General features: G+C 40.1%; 1 long non-coding RNA gene across 1 annotated transcript in view; it reads left to right on the forward strand.

Annotated features, from left to right (window-relative positions):
• Positions 1-19532, forward strand: part of LOC105028216 — a 45751-nt gene that overhangs the window by 654 nt on the left and 25565 nt on the right. The window lies entirely within an intron of this gene.

Raw genomic sequence — 19532 nt, forward strand, 5'->3', positions numbered from 1 at the left:
TAGCCCACATACCAATCGTTTGGATCACGTTATATGGACACATATCAGTTAATGTCAGCCCATGTAAACACACACACACGTGCCCCCCCCCCCCCCCACACACACACACACACACAACACGTGCAAACACACACACACACACCTGTTGACCGATTCTGGACAACAATGTGCATAAATACGACTAAAGTAAGGGGCTCTGGTACTCTTGTACTGTACAAGGAGTGGTTGGTATTTGACTGATGTTTTTACTTGTATTTACATAAGCTATTACAGCATAATCAGTCAATCATATATCTGCATGGCGGTATATTATGACGTGTTTACCCTATTTGAAATGAGGCGAGATTAACTAAAATGAAACGGATGGCTTGTATAGGAGATGAGTAAAATTTGATCTGACTGGTTCAATTAGGCCTAATTGAAATGAATTGAATCGACCTATGCAATCTGCTATTGTAATTAAATTAGTAGCTTGGGTGTAGTTGGACTTTGAGTTGGCCAGGAGGGGGATGGGGCACACAGTGAATTGCTCATCGCTCCCAAGGAAGAACAAGGTGTTAAATTGGTTGTGAAAGGGGGCTCGCCCAATGCATCCTGACGCATTGACAGGACCCATATTACCAACTCAGCACTGCAAACAAAACATATTTGATGGATCTATCAGTGTCAACCATTAATCGTGACATGTGGGGTGAGCACTGGAGGAAGCACCTCGGAAGCCAGAGATATGATGGAGGTGGCCAAAAAGAAAGGGGAGAGATGAGAATAGATTGAAGACGAACAGGGTGTCAAATCGAAAGAGAGAGGGTACGATAAGAGAATGCAGGGGTATGCAAAGATGAGCAGACAATCTATTCTACAGTACAGAAGGTGTAGGCAGTTCCTGTGAGGACGTTGGTCCTCCTGTGGCATGTAATGTCAAGTTCCTCCTAGTTAGATCCTGAACCCTGACCTGGGCTAAGCGTCATGGCTCAAGGGTTCGCCAAATAATACTGAGATCAGGTTGGGGGTCTGTCAGTTTAAATTGCTATCAGTTCTGGAAGTACAGAGAAATTACAGTTCTCTTGTTACTTTCTCAATACATTTTTATTTTGTTGTTGTTTATTGTAATCCTCTCCCCAGTTTTGTAGTATCAAATTGTGCCTATGACGATGTCTCTTCGAAGCCACTTCCAACTGGCCCTGGAGAATTGAAAATGGCAGCATGTCTTCCTTCTAGGCATACGAAACAAGCTGTTCTGGTGTTTTCCAAACTGAACGTTCAAAACAGGAAGTCAGTTAGATCAACGTGTATGAGGACAATTTTTTTTGGCTCTACATAAAAGCCCCTGAGACTTCTGGTCCATCTGGGAGCTTTTTTTAATAAATGAAATAAAATTGGAATACGTTTAACTTTTTGAATTGAAAGGGGGAAATGGAAATTACTCAGACAATACTATTGACAGAATATCTTACACTTAATCAATGGGAGACGTAGTTCAGGATGTTAAACACAAGACATTAATAACACACTATTTTCCAAATGGGATTTGTAAAATATCATACAAAGAAGTTTTGTCAAAATGTGACATATTGAATGGATGACACAGTACACAATCTGATGTTGTAGTCTGCAAAGAACATGGGCCCATTGTTTTTCATGAGCACACATTTCGAAACTATTGGCAAACAACATAAAAAAGTTATTAAGCTAACTTTTAATGGGAACTGTTAATGTTGTATTCACATAACATTTTACATGTCAGACGCCTTTATCCAGAGTTATGTAAAAGAGGAGCATTTCAGTTTAAAGATGAACTCCAGAGTTTTTCTATAATTTCAGCCAGTAGTTGTGAAAGTGTGCTCATGCTCACAGGTCCCTGTTTTAGTGTATTATGTCATCTAACTGTGGTATATTTTACACATATCAAATGTGTTTTCAGCTGTAAAAATAAATCTATAAATTATCAAATAATATACTGTATATGTTTTGAATTTTTTTCGTACAAATGTAAGGTCCCAAAGGGCACTTCAAGTCCCTTGCTCAAGGGCACAACAATATTTTTTTGATGTTGTCTGCTCAGGATTCAAATCAGAGTCCTTTCAGCTACTAAACTGCAATATGTCATATTCTAATGGGCCATACAGGATTCTCCTAAGCCATTTGCATCTCCATTCTTTAGGATAAACCAATACAGAGTCCGTGTGATACTCAAGAAACTTCAGCTATCCCACTATTCCCTTGTATATTATTGTTTGAAAGTCTGGTCTCTGGTGAGTGATTAGAGACTGAATATGACACTTGCAGTTTTGTAGGCATGGAATCAGGAGCATCTCTTTCTGAGATAAAGCTGTTTGTGTATTTCTAAGATTTGTGTGCGTGGGCAGCTATTATCAGCACTCTTGATGTATAGAAAAAGCCACACACACACACACCCCACACACACACAAACACACACACACACGTACGCACACACACACACACACAAACATATCATGGCCGTCTGCAGCCAGAATAATGTATTACAAAAAAGGTACTTTTATACATTGAGAAAGAGTAGGGGGCTGTTGCGTTGACAGATTGGGCAGATAGCAATGAAGAAAAGAGAGCTGGTCAAAGCCCTGAGTTATAGAAGTGAGACTCTCCTCCAGACATGCATGTCCAAAGACTGCAAGAGACCAATAAGATTTTTTGTTCATGAATTTCAGTAGATATTTAACAACAGTTGTAATAACTCTGCTACAAAACTGATAGCTAGTCTTCTCACTTGGTTGTGTGTTATGTCTAAGCCTATCTACATGGTCATTCACCTGAGTTGATATGTGTACGTGAGGCAACAAATGCAAATGGCTGTTGAATGTACATACGGCACCTGGGAGACAGCAACATTTCTCATAGTCCAGGGCCAGCTCTATCGCCTCTTACCTCATGGTCAGCCAGTCCAAGCAGAAGACGGAGACCCAAAATGAATAGATACTAAAAGCAAATTACAAAAGGCATACCCAGCTAAACAGATTACCTCAAACAAACAAACGGCTGTCTTAGAGGCTTCTGGCCTGCACTCTTTCCAGAACTGACAATAAACAACACAATTTGCCAAGACGTCCTGGCTCAGCACGGCCCATAACCCATGACCCGGTCGGTGCTGCCACCTGTGGGATGGGATGTGGAAATGTATCCTGGTAGAGTATTAAAAATCATTGGTCTAGTAGCTCTTATCGCGGCTGAATGTGAAAGGGGCGTCTGATAGATATACCCAGCATTAAAGGAACACAGCCGAGCTCCAAGGCCTTGGTCGGCTGTGGTTCTTAATGCCTTTTCCAAGAGCAATGAGTAAAAAAGGGCTAAAGCCGCATTGATGACACTTAATCTCATTGGAATTCCTTGTCAGGCCCGACCTTGGAAAGATATTAACCACTCGGCAAGTGACATCAGGAGTGTGTGTTCTTATGTGTCTCTGTGTATGTGTGTGTGTATGCATCTCTATATACAGTGCTGTGAGAAAGTATTTGTCCCGTTTGATTTTGGCCATTTAAATTTTCCTTTTTTACAGGAACATTATCAGACCTTCCACTGAGATCAACATTTCAACTAAATATTAGTACTTTATGTCTTTAATAAATTATTTCTGAATTTGGTGAATAAGGGATTAAGGGGATAAGGTATGGGCTCCTTCAAAACAAGGTGGCTAGGACAGATGTATAAACTATCATCATTCAAGATTTGTATTCAAAGCATAAATTCCTCTTAATATTTGTAACATTGTCACCATTACAAGGCCAATTGGCTGATTTTTAAAATAATTTACCTATAAATTGTGTTTCCAACTGTTTCTTTCTCTAGTGATGGCGGAAGGGCAACTAGTGATTATTGTTGGTGCTAGTTAAATAATGGACTATTGAGATAACTGTTAACCATGCTAGAAGCTAAATTTTTTGAATTGGCTATCTGGTTTGGTATGTGGCACATCATTATTTTATTGACTTCCTGCCGTTGAAACCGTGTCTCGCTCTCAGTCCTCAGGCGATGGCCCACTCAGACACACACAGGCACCCAGGCAATATCTCAAATTCATACTCTCCTCTCTTCACCGTTTGTCTACTTAAAACCTATAGGAAGAGAAAGTCAAAGGCGAGAGATACTGTCCAATAGGTTTTGCAACTGAGATCTTCCTAGAATTTAAAACAGTACATCCATCTTGAATTCGACTGGCATGTGTACCTGATTCACACTGGAAACCAAACTAGCGTAGATACACATTAGAAGTATGTGGAATCACTTTTCATTGCAGATTGCATCTTCATTCTTCAGATTGCATCTTCATTGATCAACACTTTATTGATGCTGTGTGTTAATCTTGTTCGTTTATAGGCAACCTTTTTTATGAAAATAATTGTATATAAATAAAGGCCTGGGTTAAGTAATGCTGTGGAGGATCTTTGGCCCACTCTTCCATGCAGAACAGCTTGAATTCAGCAACATTCTGGCACTGCACAGTTAAGGCTTAACCTGTGCAGAGCACATGCCCCTTTTCTATCTAATGCCCTTTCCAGTTGACATGTACCCATCCGCCTTGGTGACGTGCGTCGCAAACACCGACAGGCATGCGTCGTCTGCTGTAATTTTCTCCGACACACAGTGTGAGCCAACAACTCTGCCCATTTTTTCAGATTCAGCACGTGTCCCTCAGAAGGTCTGTGCATGGTACTGGCAACATTCGAGGGTTTTTGAGGATGAACTGCTCATGTAAAGTCCTCCCGTAACACCTCAAGTGGTTTTAAGTCTACACATTTACTAAGCCATTTCAATATGTACACTACCGTTCAAAAGTTTGGGATCACTTCGAAATGTCCTTGTTTTCCATGAAAGCATACATGAAATTAGTTTAAATAGGAAATATGTTCTTCAATCTTTGCTTTTGTCAAAGAATCCTCCCCATACTTTCTGAAGTACCTCCCACAAGTTGGATTGACATGATGGGCACTTCTTATGTACCATACGGTCAAGCTGCTCCCACAACAGCTCAAGAGGGTTAAGAGGTGGTGGCTGTGCTAGCCAATCCATTAAATATAGAATAGCAGCTGACTGCTTCTTCCCTAAATAGTTAGTGCCTGTGCTTTATGTCACTGTCCTGTTGCAGTAGGAAATTGGCTCCAATCAAGCACCATCCACAGGGTATAACATGGCGTTGCAAAATGGAGTGATAGCCTTCCTTCCTCAATATCCCTTTTACCGCTTACAAATCTCCCACTTTACAAACACCAAAGCACCCCCAGACCAATCACATTGCCTCCACCATGCTTGACAGATGGCGTCAAGCACTCCTCCAGCATCTTTCCATTTGGTCTGTGTCTCACAAATAATCTTCTTTGTGATCCAATCACCTCAAACTTAGATTTGTCTGTCCATAACACTTTTTCCAATCTTCCTCTGCCCATTGTCTCTGTTCTTTTGAACATCTTAATTTTTCCCATTTATTGGCCAGTCTGAGATATGGATTTTTCTTTGTAATTCTGCCTAGAAGGCAAGCATCACTGAATTACCTCCTAACTGTTGATGTTGAGAGTGGTGTTCTGCGGGTACTTTTTAATGAAGCTGCCAGTTGAGAACCTGTAAGTATCTCAAACTAGACACTCTAATGTATTTGTCCTCTTGCTCAGTTGTGCAACAGGGCCTCCCACTCCTCTTTCAATTCTGATTAAAGCCAGTTTGCACTGTTTTGTGAAGGGAGTATTACACAGCGTTGTACGAGATCTTCAGTTTCTTGGCAATTTCTTGCATTGAATAGCCTTAATTTCAAACCCATGAAGGCTGATGCTGAATATACTGAACTAATCTTAAGAAAGACAGACTTATTGCTTCTTTAATCAACACAAATCGCAAAAGGGTTTTCTAATGAGCAATTAGCCTTTTAATATTATAAACTTGGATTAGCAAACACAACGTGCCATTGGAACACAGGAGTGATGGTTGCTGATAATGGGCCTCTGTATGCCTATGTAGATATTCCATAAAAAAATCAGCCATTTCCAGATACAATTGTCATTTACAACATTAACAATATCTACACTGTATTTCTGATCAATTTGATGTTATTTTAATGGACAAAACATACATTTTTTCTTTTGAACACTAGGAAATTTCTAAGTGACTCCAAACTTTTGAATGGTAGTGTATATTGTTTTTTAGATCATTGTCTTGATACTTTATGTGAGATCAAGTATGTTGAATGCAATATTTCTAGTTTTGCCAGACCTAACTGGACCAAGCAGAAGGATTGAACAGTTTGTTTACAAAACCCTTAGTTTTAAAGTTAAGGCAGTTCTGTTCTGTGAAATTTTGTATTGTTCTGTAAAGTTCTGTAAAGTATTGGAAGTTAATGTTTCAAATACTATTTTTCTACAAAATTAATTTGAGTAACTGACATATTTCCCATTTAAAAGTTCTCGCTGGTCTTTCTATTTGCATGTCCTCCGTAATCTCCTTAAAATCATTTTATGCAGCCACAGTACTATCCTTCCCATCCTAAACCACCGTGGTCTGGCTGGTACCAACCGGACTCTTTTGGTAAGGGTAGACGAGGAGGACAGAAGTCGTGTTATTGTTTAGAGGCAGGATTCCACACAGTACCTCTTTAATAAATAGTTCATTGATTAGTGTTGTCAAATGTAAAATAAAAAAGAAGCTCATGGGAAAGATGCATGGAAAAATCTAAATTCACGTATAAAAAAAAACAAACTATATCTGTACAACCCCCATTTAAAATTAAGTTTAAATAAGCCGTGCTATACGTAGGTAGCCATCTTGAATATTCTGTGGCATCTAGCATAAGTTAGGCAGGTTAGCATAAGTTAGGCAGGTTAGCATAAGAGGTGTCATTAGAGTTGTCTGAGATAGTGAGGCAGAGAGACTGTCTGTGTTTGAGTGGAGGCAGACCATTGAAGGGGGATGGGGGCAAGGATCTATGCACTCCGGGCCAGTGATATGTGCCACATTGTCTGTTCAATAGAGGCCTTTGAATTTTTAAACGGCATCAGTTACCTCGAACTGTCATTGTTTTGGCACCACTGGCCTTACTTAATCCTGGTAAGTGCATCTCTGAACATCACTCCATTCTTCATTGATAGTATATGGAGGAATAGTTAGTGTTGAATGTGTGCTCCGGAGTTTTCTATCATTTCAGACTGCAGTTTCAAGAATTGGTGCCTCTGCGCCAAAACGCTTCCCTTCTTTTTTGTGATGAGGGACTTAATATGATATAATTTTATGAGTTTTGTATGAAATTCGGGAGCATCTCCTTGTGAGAGAAAGCTTTTTGTGCATTTCTAAGATGTGTGTTTGTGGGCAGGTATTATATGTGCTCATGATGTATAGAGAAAGCCACACCCGTTGACAATAAATGCCTGATAACTAATGTCACGTCTGTTTTTTACATGAGTAACTAGTTCAGCAGTCATTTTGTAAAGAATGCACCAATTCCGCTAAAATGTGTTTCTGCAATCTAGACTCCAATGACTGCTTTCTTTCAATCCACATCACTTTATCTGGCTTCAGACATATTTAATTTGACCCCTTGGTCTCTACCACGGAGGTAGGTTTCAATACAAACAAGTAGGTTCCATTGAAAGGCTGTAAAGCTTTGCAGCCCTTGGGTGCCCTAAAAGGCGCACAAAAAAAGTAACTTAAGCTGATAGCACTCAGTGTGAACAAATGGGTAGTGTGGAAGCCGTTGAATAGAAAGAAAGTGTGCTGCTAAGCAAAGTGAAATACTGAAGGCCATATGGGACTAATCCGCATAAATCACAGAAAGCCGTTCATTATTTGGATGATCTTGGAGAAAATTGACAGTTGGGCATAATTGGTTGATGCACCCCCAAATGCCTAAGTAAAGGCTAGGTTAATGTTTCAAAAGATGTCCTGCCTTTAAGACAGGCAGCTAAATTCAGATGTTATTCCCTCAAAATGATTGGCTTAAGGGCTCTTTTGATTTATACGAAGGAGGATTTGGTGTGAAAATATCAGAATTGTGTTGCATATCTCCCTGTCCCAGAGTAGCTGCAATCTATGCAAACATGACATTTTGCGTAATTACTGAGAACAATATGATAAAAACAATGAAACAAAGGTGTATTCAGAACATTCACAGAGAACCAGTCTGTCCCATTCAAAGTTTTATTTTTTACTTATGGAAATTATTTGGCAAATATCTTTATTTTGAGTTGTTAAATTCATGCGTGCAGCATGCAATAACAAAAAATAAATAAATTCCAAAGACAGGGTTGTGGATTTCATGGGTGATAAAGCATAGCTGGGCATTACCATGATAAAGACCTGGCATCAATAGAATAATAAGGGTGTTTATTAATCAAACAGCTTATTAAAATGATGGAACGAAGGTCTTCATCGCTGTGGCTGAGAAACAGCTTTTGTGAAAGTAGTCCTCGACTTGTTGAATTCATGTCTGGGTCCTCAGTCTGCTACCACTCTTTCTCTAGCAAGCTACTGCTTTCTCTCACTCTCTCATTTACTCCTTTTCCCTGGAGAATATCCCTCTCTCTCTTTTACTCTCTTTCCCTGAAGAATATCCCTCTCTTTTTTACTCTTTCCCTGGAGAATTCTCAACTTTCCAATTTATAGTAACCTTAAGCTGAAATATTAACTCCCCACGAAAGCTTGCCATATTTGCCGTTCGTTTCGACAATATGTTTTCCAAGCTCTGCCTCATTTCACAGGGCCTTCTGACAATGTTCTAGCAATATTAACAAACATAGCATCTGAGGTGCTAACACGGTTAGCGTCCTCAAATGTTTCGGTGTGTTAATGCTCCGTGTTCCTATCTGTCAGCCCTGTGTTTTGGAGGCCTGCCAGATTGGAAAGGAAGAGCACCTATTTTGCTGAGAGGTAATTGCTACACAGTAGCGTCTGATTGCCAGGATCTTTCACTGGGAACAGCCCTGGCTCCCCATTTTCCACCCGCAACCCACCGACAGCCTGATTACAAATCAACGTATTGATTTGATGAGTGCAAGATGTTTGCTAATAACTGCTCTCATGCCATCTGTTAATCTTTGTTGTGATTAAAGAGGTACTCCCAATACCCATTATTTCCAATGACACAGCCAGGATGCCTCTCTTACACGAGCGTTGGCCGACAGCAAACTCCACGGAGGGAAGGCAGCGCGCCTCCAAGGATATCGGTGATCTCCGACTGCGATTGAGAAATCGTCTCCCGCCTCCCACACAACAAACACAATACAGAAAAAAAAGAATTACAACCCTCACTAAAAGTCCATTACCTCGTATAATCACACAAAAGGATTTTTCTTAAATATGATAATAAATCACAGGGACGGATCAATAGCCTGCGGACCAACTGCTATGCACTGATAACGTATCAATCAATATTTAGTGTTTCGATTTTAATTAATATCCGTCCAAGGTGCAGAAGGCTGTTAAAAGAGAAAGAAATATAATCTCTGATAAAATAGAGGGACACAGTTAAATAGGTAGATTAATACATAGATTAAGAGTACAACCTTGTTAGAATACTCAAGTAGTTCCTCATAGATGTCTATGATCAGTCAGTGGTTTGGCTGTGATTAAGGGGCCAGGATATTATTTAAAATTAAAATACTATGTGTGTGTGTGTGTGTTAGTGTGTTTCTGACTTAAAACAGGGACAACATTGTACCCAAACTGTGGTAAAAATGTGTGTGGTAAAAGAAAAGTTGGCTAATGTGGAATTCTTTTTTATCCCCATTTTGACAAAACAAAATGGTTAAGGTGATAAGTTTAGGACAAAAGTTACCATTGTGTTTAGGGTTAATATTAGCCACATTAGGGTTAAATCAAGTACAGGCATAAATGTTAGGTTGTCGAGGTTAAGGTTAGGGTAAAGGTTAGGATTAGTAAAAGTAAGGGCAATCAACATTGGTGTCTAAGCTAAGAAAATGTGTGTATGTATGTGTGTGTGTATGTGTGTGCACACACGAAACACACACACACATACTTATTAACACGATTTCTGGAATCAAGCGTACAAGCAATGTAAAACAAGTAATTTGTATGTACACATCATTAACTTAAAATAATGGCTTACAGAGTATAACACTTCTTGGGTCTTTTTATCACTTCATTAACTTAATCCATTGCTTAGCCCTTCAGTGGAGTTCAAAATACAGTATTTGAAAAAGCACTATTTCAGTTTTCTTTTAGAGGGACTGTGTAGAATCCTGCCTCTAACTTTTAGAAGACTGTATTTTAAAGAATAACACAACTTGCCTCCTCCTCCCCTTCCCTTTCTTTATGAGACAGGAATAGTACTAGTTAGTCCAGGGTGGGAGCATAGTAAGTGTCTGAAATTAGTCTGAGGGGACTACAAGTCATTTCACACTGATAGACATTCAAGCAAGAAAATATAAATGCGGACGATCTCTAGCACTATTTTGTAGAAAAAAAGTATTTGAAATATTAACATAAAACATTAACTGCATATGTCTGCTGGTCATTTACGTTTGAAATGTATGCAAGTAGTACAGTTCAAATTGTATGGCCACTTTAAACTACCATTACAAACATGCTAACTTTAGCCACCGCTAGCTAATCAATGGAAGTAATCAGGTTGTGTGACCATTTTTCTAACAAATCAACTACAATTTTGAAAACGTTACTAAAAGGCAATTTGGACAATATAAAAACAAAAGAACATTTTCAAAATCTACAATGACCTGAATAACCTTGAACTTTTTTTTGGGGTTAAAGTTTGCTGAAGTTTGTATTGGCAGTTTAAAAATAAAAAACATAAAACTAAATTAATAGATCATATTTTCTTCTTGGCCTGTAGATTACTTTCAGAGTGAGGAATCATTTAACATCAAGTAAAATAAAATAATAATGATAATAATGATTAATAATGCTAGAAAAGTCTGGATCAAACCATTCTGGTAAAAGTACAATGTTACATTGCTGAGTTATAATCGGTTTTGAGGATACAACCTCAAGAATAGAACACTGCACAATATACAATAAAAATATGTATGTTTCATCATCTTAGAATTTGTCATCTCAGAATTTATGTAAAGTTACTTTTGAGTTAATGGAGTTTAAAGTATTACAGTATTCCTACCTAAGAATTCTATACTTAATTTACAGTATACTCCTAATCACATAGACCACTACATGTAAGTCTGTGACACCAGAAGGCTTAGCATTAATTGCAGTTAATTTCCCTAACTAGTCTGCAGTGTACAGTAAGACCGGCAATTAATTTGCTGTTGCACGAGTCTGACAGAAACACTTAAGTTAATAGTTTCAGAGCATTTAGTCATTACATTGCGTGTTTGCTGCACACACACAAACACACACACGCAGACAGACAAACACACACACTTTGCAGAAAGGAGGGAGCTGTGTAATCTATCCTTAAGGTTTTAACCGGTAAAGCACTGCTTACAAATACGACTGCCAACTGTTTTTTCAATTGGATTGCCACCAGTGACATTTGCAAATGCAATCCTTTTGCTTGATAAAGAGATTAAAATACTGTAGGTAAATATAGTGCTGCATTAGAGTATGATGCATGGTTGCAAATGGCTTACTGTAAGAGCTAATGAAGAACAATAACAATTTATTCTAAGCTGATTAGATTGTACATCTACACTCTTAATAACTCACAGCTCTTCTTTGAACTTTCAAAACATATATAACGTTTTGAACAAAAGGGAGCACCATCAAGCAATTCCCTCAATAGAGACTGTGAAGCAGATGTGTGATATGCCATCATTAATTAATGTTAAAGTATAAAATTGTATGGAGCAATTGCAATGCACATTGAAGGTGTTCAGGTGTGGAGATGTTTGGCTAGGTGGAGTGGAGGCCGGGGCTGGGGGCTGTAGGAGAGCCAGCTTGGCCAGGATCAGACCGCTCTCCCTGGAATGGCAGGGAGGTTGATCTGGGCTAAGAAGAGGGACTGCGGGGCGCTTGGGGTTACCGCTGAGTTTAGGCATTTGACGGCAGTCTGCTGTCTGACCTTTTGTAGGTCAGCTGCATGTTAGGTCATGGCTAGCACAGGCTGCAGACACGCAAAAATGCACACACGCATGTACACATACCCGCACACACACCTTCTCTCTTCCTGTCCCACAGCGCCACGGCTCTCGTTAAAGATCCCACTCCAGCATGCCTATGAGGGAAATGGCTAAACAAATCAAAGCATGTCGTCTAACATCACCTTTAATATCCCATTCCAAAAAGTAGCTAAATGGTGATCTGACATAATTGAGAGTATAATCATGATCCAAGTATAATCGTGAACCCCTTTAAACTCTGAGAACTGATTGGAATGATATAATACATGTTCTCCGGGGTTATAAAGAGAGAAAGACTTAAGAGAACGAGAGAGAAAAGAGAGACAGAGGAGAGAGGAAAGATAGAGTAGAGACAGAGAACACATCCACTGTTTTCTCGTAGAGCTAGTGACTCAGGCTGATTGGTCAAGTCCCTAATAATCCCTGTTTATTGTCCTCGGGACAGAATGCCAAGGGTCGCCTCATGGGTTTGGCAGGTCTTCTGTGGCCTTATGATTGAGCTGTCTACTGCATTACTATAATTGAATAATTGCATTTTGTAAGACAACTTGTAAACGCCCTGTCTACTAGTTATGTTACATTTTTAGGTAAAATGGGTAATGCCTTGTTTCGAGGGTTTTCATACAACCCATTAGAGGGTTTTCATACAACCCATTTACTCCAGTCAGTCACATTCACAGGAACTATGTTGATTAGAGACATTGTAATTTAACTTTTCATAGAGGGAAGAATCCACAGGGAAGACCCCCCTTTACACTTAAATGTTTGGGTCTAGAAGACCCTGAGAGGCGTATAGCCAGTCACAATACAGTCTTCTTCATATGAACGTGCACCTACTCACAATAGTATGATCTGACAATTACAGGTTCTGGTTATGTAAGTTATATATGGAGAGTCCGCCCGTGTTGGTAACGTCGACTCCCAAATGAGGATGTACATAGAGGGAAGCACTACACAACAACAATGCTTAATGGTTAAAGTTCAATAACGCTTCCAGCGTGGTTAATGTTTAAGGTTAGTGATAACGTTAGACAAAAAACAAACAATAAACGGTTAAAGGGTCGGTGGAGTTTACACCCTAAAGTGGCCACAAATCCCTAACAAAACATTATTTAACATTATTTAGCTTCACATGGGAAAACGGTAGAATGCAATGCAGATATCCTTAGCAATAGTTAATTGGGTATAGTAGCTAAAAAAATCATAACATCTATAATAACACATTACCTACCTAACATACATTGGAAATGGAACACCTTCCTCTCCTAACATTATTTTAAGATTATTTTTCGAAAGTTTCCTAAGGACTAGCTCAATGGCTTTTATCTGCTTGGCGATTGGACACTGTTGTATTGGATGAATACTTCGTTTTTCCCTCACTCTCCCAAAGATACACAGTTTTGTATACTGTTTCATGTTTCAACCTCTTGATAGCTTTGTGTACTTACAAATAATTACAAACAACCTGTATGTTTTTGCAAATTCTATACTACAAAATAATCCCCTTTACACTTTTTCATGAAACAACGTGGCCATTGATTCCTTATGAATTTATTTAAAAACATGCTATTGTTGCCCAAGTGATGTGTATTTACAGTGTCATAGTCATATTAGGTTAATGGAATGGCTACGGTTCTGAAAAGGTAAACTGCTACCACATGATCTGAGCCGTATGCCTCAATGAGAAAACTGCTCTGTCCATGTCACAATACTGTAGGTCAAAGAAGTCAAAGGATTCATGGACAAAACCGGGCAGCACTTCACTTTCGTTCGCACAGTTCTTAAAAGGAAATCACCCCTAGGCAACAGTCATGCAAGTCATACCTGCTTATTGTGTGTGTATGTGCATGTTAATATGGGCGTTTGTAGGAGAGTGTGTGGGTCTGTTGCCTGCATATGTGTGTGTGTGTGTGTGTGTGTCTGGATGTGTGTAAAGACACCTGCCACAAGTAATACAAAGCAGTCGAAAGGCTAAGACACTGCTAAAATTGAAATACAGTGCAAAGGAGGTAAAGGGAATTCAGAAAAGATAGTGAAAGAAAGAGTGAGAATAGGCTGAGGAAGAGGTGAGGGTGGGAGGAGAGATGAGATAGTGAGAAGAGGTCGGGTGACAGGCAGTTGTGGAGACAGGGTTGTTAGTTTATGTAGGCTGTGGGCCTGAGTCGACTGGAAAATTTTGATCACTTTAATTTACTATATCCAGTGAGGCCGCTCTCCCTGTCCAGCGCTTTTATCAAGCCTGGTGAGCTGGTATTGATTTTTTTATTTTCTGTTCAGGATACGAAGACAGAGAGTTAGGGAGCTCTAGTGAATGGAGAACTTTCCTCAGATTGCTGCTATTCTCCAGCTTATTGCATCCTGTCGTTTGTAGTTTCAGATGATGTCCAGTACGCCATGGCTGCTACAGCCAATGAACGAGGTGACTAACAATGGAAGTGGGCCAGGAATGAAGAGAGGGAGACAGGGTATTGCCTTAAGACACATAGCCCAGAGAACGTGCATCAAATACTTAGCGGTTTCATGCAGCTGGTCACTTTTGGAATGATAAACAAGCCGTGCAATTCCGCGTTGATTCTTTATTTTTTTTTACCAGAATGTCAAAAAAACATATATTTCTTTCCATTCATATTTCAGGGATTTGAAACAACTAGTTGGTTCTTATAAACAAAATGAAGGCAGTAGGACAATGGAAATTATTTATTTTCCTGGAGGAAGTTTCAAAAGGCACTTAAAGTTCTTTATGTTGTTATTAAATGTGTTGTTGGACTTATATGTGCCCATCTGTGTGTCTCTGTATCCTCGTGAGCTAAATGAAGTATCACCCTTATTCCCCCAAAATACAGTTAAGAGAGGGAAGTATGTTTCTTCAAAACTTTAATAGGACTTGCGTTTATTTTCTCAATTCATAGTGGTAACCTTGATATTAAACAAATTGTTATATGTGTCAGTGACATTTTTATTCATTAGTGGGTTTTCAAAACCGAGGGAGAAAAAAAGAGCGACAGGCAAGAGCCTGAAAGAAGAACAAGGATGGAGGGAGCAGGGAGGACACGAGAGGCAGTGAGAGCGAGGGAGAAATGGAGAAAGCAGGGGGAGAATGAGCCGAACAGAAATGGCATAGGAGAGAGGAAAAGAGAGAAATAGAGAGACAGGGAGAAAGCACATTCCATCTGAAAGTGAGGGGCTTAGTGACAGTCTGATAAAAGATGTCTACAAAACACTAATTAAAATTGAATACCCCTGCAAACGCAACACAACATGCAATCTCCAGGTAATTCATTTAGAGCAACTATCTCAGTGTGATCCTTTACTTTTTTTATCGCAGGTTCTTTATTGCTCAAAAATGCCTACCCCTTTTCTTTTCTTTTTCACACTTAAGCATCTGCCGCTCTCTCGTTCAACCCTCTCAGGAGCTCTCCTTTCTTCTCTGCCCTTGATGTCACCCACAAAGGGAAAATCAAACCCAATAACGCACGGTGCGACCTATTTCCAAAACACTTCCAGGGTTCAGTTCATTAAATGTTTGAGAAAGAAAATACACGCTTCTTAATAATGTAACCCTAAAGTCACAATCAAGATGCCACTACGAGTGAAAGATGGGTGTCTTCAGCGGAAGAACGCATGTCTTGCTTTATGAGTTACAGTAAGATGTGTTTGTGTTGTTAAACTTTTAATGGCAACCGTTTTTGTGTATGTGTGTGATGTGGAAGTTTATGTATGCTTTGCCTTGCACACAAAAACACAGAAGGCCCGCTTCAATGTAAATGTAAGGCGATTCTTTGTCAATTCTGTTTAGAAATTGAATATCTGAAAGAATATTACCATGCTCACACACAGACCACAAACATTTTATCCTACAAAATCACAGTTTTTATTCATTTCAGAATGCAATATTTTCCTTTGCTGACATATTCAATATAAATATTTGGCAAACATAAGTGCTGAACTTTTCTGGCCTCTTGTAAACCAAACTATACACCTTAACAGACAATGTTAACAGTCTCACTAGACATTTAACATGATGATACACAAAAATTAAAGGACGACAAATGCTGAAAATATTAATGTGCAATAGAACCGGACTGCCGTTGGTTAGCGACCTAAAGCTAACTAAGTTCTGAGATGTTCATCTTGGTGCACCTTCAGTGATAGGTCATCATGTTCACAATAACATTTTGTGGCCAATCTAATTTCAAAGTATCTTAATTCACTCCAGTCCCGTCCCCCACTCGCAGTTAGTCTCTCTCAGACATAGACTTACTGTAGCTAAGTATAAGCTAACTTATTGTTAGTTGGCAGGTGGCAGGTGTATGCTGTCTCCATGCAAATCAATCAATCAAATGTATTTTGAAAAGACCTTTTTACATACGCTTTTTTCCCAAAGTGCTTTTACAGATACCCAGCCTGAAATTCCAAAGATCAAACAGTTCATGCAAAGTGGCTAGTAGCTCACATACCTTGTAGCTCACTCGGAATGCAAAACTTACTGTAGTAGTGCGTTTGACTCACTAAGGATCGATCATATTGTGTACAACTGTAAGATGCTCTGCATAAGAGCATCTGTTCAATTACAAAAATGTTAAATGGAGGAGATAGTGACTATAACAGAAACATGAAATTAACTTTAGTGTGTTTATTTCATCAATAGTTTCAGGTATATGTATCTTGCTTGGTGAAACATGTTTCATGTATTTTCAATGGTCAAATAAAATTAAATCAATAAGAAGATATTCATCAGCTAAAAAGTTTTCATAAACTTTAATTGTGCCTTTTAGTTGATATTATAACTTTGATACCCATGCAATTGAACAAAACACTTAATTGAGATATTCTGTTGATATGCTGTTGCCAAGGCATCAAATATATTTCCTGGGGTTAGGGTTAACAGGAATCAAAACACATTACATTTGACACATCATATCACATATTTGTGATATGATGTGTCAAATGTAATATACAGTGGGGAGAACAAGTATTTGATACACTTCAACTATGAGACCTTCTCCAGATCCTTCAGGTTTCGGGGCTGTCGCTGGGCAATACAGACTTTCAGCTCCCTCCAAAGATTTTCTATTGGGTTCAGGTCTGGAGACTGGCTAGGCTACTCCAGGACCTTGAGATGCTTCTTACGGAGCCACTCTTTAATTGCCCTGGCTGTGTGTTTCGGGTCGTTGTCATGCTAGAAGACCCAGCCACAACCCATCTTCAATGCTCTTACTGAGGGAAGGAGGTTGTTGGACAAGATCTGGCGAAACATGGCCCCATCCATCCTCCCCTCAATACGTTGCAGTCGTCCTGTCCCCTTTGTAGAAAAGCATCCCCAAAGAATGATGTTTCCACCTCCATGCTTCACAGTTCAGATGGTGTTCTTGGGGTTGTACTCATCCTTCTTCCTCCTCCAAACACAGTGAATGGAGTTTAGACCAAAAAGCTCTATTTTTGTCTCATCAGACCACATGACATTCTCCCATTCCTCCTCTGGATCATCCTGATGGTCATTGGCAAACTTCAGACGGGCCTGGACATGTGCTGGCTTGAGCAGATGGGACCTTGTGTGCGCTGCAGGATTTTAATCCATGACGGCGTAGTGTGTTACTAATGGTTTTCTTTAAGACTGTGGTCCCAGCTCTCTTCAGGTCATTGACCAGGTCCTGCCGTGTAGTTCTGGGCTGATCCCTCACCTTCCTCATGATCATTGATGCCCCACGAGGTGATATCTTGCATGGAGCCCCAGACCGAGGGAGATTGACCATCATCTTGAACTTCTTCCATTTCTAATAATTGCACCAACAGTTGTTGCCTTCTCACCAAGCTGCTTGCCTATTTTCCTGAAGCCCATCCCAGTTAATTCAGGTAATGAGTGGAGAACAGGAGGGCTTCTTAAAGAAAAACTAACAGGTCTGTGAGAGCTTGAATTCTTACTGGTTGGTAGGTTTGGCATAAACAGAATGAGAACATGGATCCATCATGCCTTGTTACCACTGTGCAGGCTGGTGGTGGTGGTGTAATGGTGTGGGGGATGTTTTCTTGGCACACTTTAGGCCCCTTAGTGGCAATTGTCATGTTCAAGAAACCAATTTGAAATGATTCAAGCTTTGTGACATGGTGCATTATCCTGCTGGAAGTAGCCATCAGAGGATGGGTACATGGTGGTCATAAAGGGATGGACATGGTCAGAAATAATTCTCAGGTAGGCCGTGGCATTTAAACGATGCCCAATTGGCACTAAGGGGCCTAAAGTGTGCCAAGAAAACATCCCCCACACCATTACACCACCAGCACCAGCCTGCACAGTGGTAACAAGGCATGATGGATCCATGTTCTCATTCTGTTTACGCCAAACCTACCAACCAGTAAGAATTCAAGCTCTCACAGACCTGTTAGTTTTTCTTTAAGAAGCCCTCCTGTTCTCCACTCATTACCTGTATTAACTGGGATGGGCTACAGGAAAATAGGCAAGCAGCTTGGTGAGAAGGCAACAACTGTTGGTGCAATTATTAGAAAATGGAAGAAGTTCAAGATGACGGTCAATCTCCCTCGGTCTGGGGCTCCATGCAAGATCTCACCTCGTGGGGCATCAATGATCGTGAGGAAGGTGAGGGATCAGCCCAGAACTACACGGCAGGGCCTGGTCAATGACCTGAAGAGAGCTGGGACCAGAGTCTCAAAGAAAACCATTAGTAACAGACAACACTGTCATTGATTAAAATCCTGCTCAAGGTCCCCCTGCTCAAGCCAGTGCATGTCCAGGCCCGTCTGAAGTTTGCCAATGACCATCTGGATGATCCAGAGGAGGAATGGGAGAAGGTCATGTGGTCTGATGAGACAAAAATAGAGCTTTTCGGTCTAAACTCCATTCACTGTGTTTGGAGGAGGAAGAAGGATGAGTACAACCCCAAGAACACCATATCAACCGTGAAGCATGGAGGTGGAAACATCTTTCTTTGGGGATGCGTTTCTACAAATGGGACAGGACGACTGCAACGTATTGAGGGGAGGATGGATGGGGCCATGTATCGCCAGATCTTGGCCAACAACCTCCTTTCACCAGTAAGAGCATTGAAGATGGGTCGTGGCTGGGTCTTCCAGCATGACAACGACCCGAAACACACAGCCAGGGCAACTAAGGAGTGGCTCCGTAAGAAGCATCTCAAGGTCCTGGAGTGGCCTAGCCAGTCTCCAGACCTGAACCCAATAGAAAATCTTTGGAGGGAGCTGAAAGTCTGTATTGCCCAGCGACAGCCCCGAAACCTGAAAGATCTGGAGAAGGTCTGTATGGAGGAGTGGGCCAAAATCCCTGCTGCAGTGTGTGCAAACCTGGTAAAGAACTACAGGAAACGTATGATCTCTGTAATCGCAAACAAAGGTTTCTGTACCAAATATTAAGTTCTGCTTTTCTGATGTATCAAGTACTTATGTCATGCAATAAAATGCAAATTAATTACTTAAATATCTTACTTTAAAAAA

The sequence above is a fragment of the Esox lucius genome, chromosome 20, assembly GCF_011004845.1.
Source record: "Esox lucius isolate fEsoLuc1 chromosome 20, fEsoLuc1.pri, whole genome shotgun sequence".
Taxonomy (NCBI): domain Eukaryota; kingdom Metazoa; phylum Chordata; class Actinopteri; order Esociformes; family Esocidae; genus Esox; species Esox lucius.